Genomic DNA, 5,230 nt, shown 5'->3' with positions numbered 1-5,230 from the left:
CACACGGTAGCCCATGGCAACCCACTGCAGCAGGGGCTGCAGCCTATGCCGTCGCAGGTGACTCACTGGCAGCCCAGCTCCAGGTTGAGCTGTTGTTCAGCATCTTAGCTATAGAGGGCAGTGTCGCTGGCCCTCATATGTGGGATTCGAACCCGGGCCCTCTTGCGTCCCAAGCCAGCTCTTAACCAATGCGCCACTCAGCCAGCCTGATACTTTTATTTCTTAAACTAAATGCTTTTATCTCTTGCATGTATTACCTCTTCATCTGGATCTACTAGATACAGTTAACATTGTGCTACTGTATTTTCAGATATAATTTCTTGTTAAATTATATTTAAATAATGAGCTGAACATAAAATGAGATGACCCGAGTGCATTAAGTAGCAAGAAAGTGGGAGCATTTCTAGCAGAAGCAAATCTCTCCAGGACGGTATCTTAGGCAAGGATTTTCTTCTTGTTTTTCTTTACTCAAATCTTCTTTAAGCCAGTCAATAGACAAATCTAAATTTACCTGTGTTCTTTTCTCTCTTAATTTAGAACATAATTAAGTTAATTAGTTCAAAATTTAGCTGTAGTATCTTTAATATTGAATATAAAAATGGATAAAGTATGTTAACTATTGAATATACTCAATTTGATATAAATTATGCAAATTAGCTGAAGAGCTAATCCTGTTTTTGTTTTTTTGTTGTTGTTTTTTTTAGCTGAGCCATCCTGCCACCTGTTGGCAGCTCAGCGGCAGCTCAGCTGGGGCCCAGAATCAAACCGCTGTTGCTCAGAGCTCAAACTCTTGAGCGAGCTCTTAACCAACTGAGTCACTCGGCCAGCCCCAGTCCTGTTTTAAATGTCTTTGACAACATATATATTTATAGATTTTTAATAGCATTCAAGAAACCAACCTACACCATTTTGGGTGTGCATGTGTACAGCAATGCAGTAAGTACTCTGCAAGCCAAATGATCCTCAAATTCATGCCCTATGAGATTCTTCCTAAGGACATAAAAATCTTTGATTTGAGAAAGCAGGCTTCCTACTAATTGTTATGGAAAACAAACAGAAAACACGCTTCCTTTTTTTAGGACTTTGAAAGCAAAAGTCCTTCACCTTAGCTTGCTCAGGTGCTGGATATTTGTCTGGCTTATGTCAGACACTAGAGGGGAGTGTGGTGTCATACATACAAGTGCTACACTCTGCAAACCCCACACACACTGGCAAGCCCAAACACAGGGGAAAGGTACAGCAAAGATGGGCTTGTAAATCTATTTTCTCAAGATTGAAATAAGACAATTGCGGTTTCCAAAAATCTACTGAGATCTAGTGTTATACAAAAAAACTCCCAATATAGGGCTTTGATCCCTTTTAAGTGACAATAGCAGTTAAGTAACTTGATTTGCCTAGCTTTATTGGTATTTTTGAAAGGATATATGCTCACTGATTTTTAAAAGAAAGTAAAAAAATATTAAAAAGTACAAAGAAGAAAGTGAATACAAGTAGAAATCACATCAGGTAGTTCCATTGTATAGGGGAGGATTCTTTCAGACATCTCTCACTCTCCACTTATAGAAATATGCAAACAATTTTACATACATGGAATAATATTGTACCTGCCATTTCTGGAATAGTACTGTTGGGGACGAAGTAGACATCTTTCTGTGGCAGATGACTTGATTCTTGGTAGGAAGGCATAGTGGTTATGAGTTGGGGGAAACACAGTGCCTAGGTTTAAATTTCTTCTCTACTAACTACGTGATGTTGGACAAATAATTTAACCCTTCCCTATGTACCTCAGTTTTCTCAAATACGAAAATGGGGATGATAATATTACTTACCTTAAAGATTTGGTATGATAGTTAAATCAGATCACATATTTAAGTGTTTAAGACAGTACTTGGGGCCGGCCGAGTGGCGCGATGGTTAAGAACTCGCTTGGGATGCCAGAGGGCCCCGGTTCGGATCCCACATATGAGGGCCAGTTACACTGCCCTCTANATCCAGAAGCCGGCGACTGATCTGCCTCACCCGGGAAGAGCGCAATGATGGTGCCAACTTGGGCCAGTGAAGCAACGTCCTCCACAACTAGACTGAAAGAACAAAAAGACAGCAGCTTGTCTGTTCCCCTTCCCTCAATTCCCCAGTGCTGTTCCCATCCCCCAATTCCCCAATAAAAATCTTTAAAAAACCCCAAAAAAACCACATTGTTCCCCAATAAAGTTTAAAAATAATAACATAATCATAAGGAATTTATTTATTCATGTCCATGCAGAAATTGTATTCTATAAACTTAAAGTTTTAATTATTCAGGGGAGGCATAAACATTAAGTTGCTGATATTTTTGTGAATTAGTTAATTGTTTTTCTTTAAAAAGCCTGGGAGCATGAGGTATTTAGGGACATGGACACCAAAAGAAGTAAGAAGATACATAAATGGGAGGGTAGCAGTGGGGAGTGAAGGAGGAGGATTCTGGAGGGGTATATAAGTATATAAGATTGACCAATAGGGGTTTTTAAAAGACATTCAGGTTATTGATAATTGGAAATTAGTAGGAATATCAAATATTTCCATACTGTTGCTCATTAACTTACTCATATGTAACAACTTGTCAAGCATCCCTTATGGTATTTGGGAATCCAAAGGCTTTTTATAGCTTAGCTTGCTGCATATTTAGAGATTTACTGCTCTGCTGCTACTAATGTCAACCCAATAACAAAGATAAATATGGGATCCAATTCTTTTTGTCAGAACTTTTTTTACAGATGAGAAAATTTAATCAAAAAGATTACTTGACTTTCTTTTTGAAATGAGAGCAGAGTTGAGCTACACAGCTGAAGATAGAATTTCATTTAATCGTGAGGCATGGAGTCTTGCACTTGAAAAGAAATCAATTCATTTATTCACTCATGCATGCATTCTTTTACTCATTCAATAAAAAGTTATTGAGTGATGTATTTATTGATTAACCTAAGAGACTTGAAGAATAAGTAGGAAATAGCAAAGCAAGAAAGTGAAGTTATAGGATAAAAACACAAATAACGCCATTCCCTTCCTTAAAACTTTCTGGTTTCCCATTGCACTTTGAATAAAACTCCCATTTAATTTCCACAGCCGAAAGTCCCTGCATGATCGGACCTCTGTCTTCATCTCCTAGTTTATCTCCTACCACTCACTCTCTCCACCTGCCTTTATGTTTCTTGATTCTGTATGCCAACTTAGTTTCCACCTTAAAACCTTGTTTCTGACATCCTGAAATGTATCCAATATGCCTCCTTTGTTTTTTCTTTAAATCTTTGCAAATCAAACTTCAGACCATGGAGTATGATCTCTTCATTAATTCTTCCCTCTGCACAGAATGTTCCGCCTTCCTGTTCCCCCCGACCCCCCACCTTAAGTCTATTTTTGTCACGCTCCAGAGATGCTTTCCCTGAAAAGTTAATCTAAGCAGACACTTTTCTCCATAATAACTTATTACTATCTGCCATTATCTTGTTCACTTATTCGTGTGCTTGTTCTTATCTGTCTCCCTTCATTAGCATGCAAGGTCCATGAGAGCAAGGACTTTGTCCTGTTCGCTCCTGTATCTCCAGTCCCTAGATTAGTGTCTGACACATCATGGGCCATCCATAAATAATACCCATCCCAGAAGATGAGATTTCTTTGGTACAAAGTTGGTTCTCAACAAACATTAAATCTCTTTCCTACCCGCTGATAAAACTAATCAACGCGGTCCCTTGCTCAGCAAATATCACACATGTGTCATCTTGGATGTAGAGGGTGTTCCATGCTATTATTCAAAAACACATAGTAAAGGATAAGAACAGTGTGGGTGGTATTCTTTTTTTGTTCCTCTCAATCCATTCTCCACTCTTTGCCATGTCCTGTCATCTCCTCTTTTTGCACCTGTGGATTGACCACTAACCTCTGAGATTGCGTCCTCTAGAAACAGACACTGAAATGGAGTTTTAGTTTCATTTGATCAACACTTATGAAAGGAAGGGGGATAGACCAGGATTGGGCAGGGGGAAGTCGAACTGCAATTTAGGCTTCACAAAGCTTTAGTCAACCCAACAGGGAGGGAACTCGGGAGTGAGGTGTGCCTCTCAGAGTGTCTTTCATGAAGCTGAAATGACCCTGTCTTTGTACTTCCTTGTCTTACTCACTAGATTCACTAGGTCACCCAGAAAGGGGTGATCTTAATTAAGGTGGCTGTCTGCAATTGAGGTAGACCTTGAAGTAGCTGTCAGGCAGAGGCTGTCTGCTAACTGCACTTCCTGCTGCTGAGCAGAAAGCCTTAGCTTGAAGAGGGGGTGTTGAGGGCCATCTCCATGTCTTCCACACCAGTTTGAATCTCAATCTTTCCTTGGGCCTTCCCTCTTACTGTGCTGGTGCCTACCATGGAAACTGTTTCCAAGGGCTGTGTTCTAGTGCCCCTTCACTAACAAAAACCAAACAACAACAACACACACCCCAGCTTAATCAGTTCAGTTTATCCCAAACAACTTCTAATAAAATTTCTCTATCTTATCAATTACCAGATTCACAGACAGTTGGTTGAAGAAAATATGTTTCCACTTTAGGAAATCTGAGGTATTAAGAGAGAAGATAGTACTATACAGTATCAGAAACAACATCACCAAGCAGTCCAAGAGCAGCATTCATGATTATGTCTTTACATTCTCCTGAAAAGGGTTGCTCTGCGGTATCATCTCTAAGACACTGAACATGTGGGTGGCTTTCATGATTCCTTCTTTAGCTTGATGTAGTAAGTAGGTCCTCTTACCTCCTATGGTTTCTGAATAATGCTGTAGTGTAGGCCTTCTAAACCAGTATTTCTGAGTGAGTGTTACCATGAAACCTTCTTTAGCAGCAGTATTATTTCTTAATATTGACACACACTTGATTTGCAAAATGCATCAGCCAGGTAATACCTGGCTAAGTTAATATGACTATTTTTTTAGTGAAAATTGATACTTTTATTTCTTTTTTTTGGGGGGGGGGAGAAATGGGTACAGTGCTGGGGAATTGAGGGAAGGGGAACCGACAAATTGTTGTCCTTTTGTTCTTCAGTCTAGTTGTGGAGGACGTTGCTTCACTGGCCCAAGTTGGGACCATCATTGTGCTCTTCCCGGGCGAGGCAGATCAGTCACCGGCTTCTGGACGGCCGCTCACAGCGGCTTGAGGGCCACTCACGCTGGCTGCTGGCTCCACACGGTAGCCCATGGCAACCCACTGCAGC

This window comes from Hipposideros armiger, unplaced genomic scaffold (genome assembly GCF_001890085.2).
Source record: "Hipposideros armiger isolate ML-2016 unplaced genomic scaffold, ASM189008v1 scaffold_90, whole genome shotgun sequence".
NCBI classification, from domain to species: Eukaryota; Metazoa; Chordata; class Mammalia; order Chiroptera; family Hipposideridae; genus Hipposideros; species Hipposideros armiger.
This window is presented reverse-complemented; position numbering follows the sequence as displayed.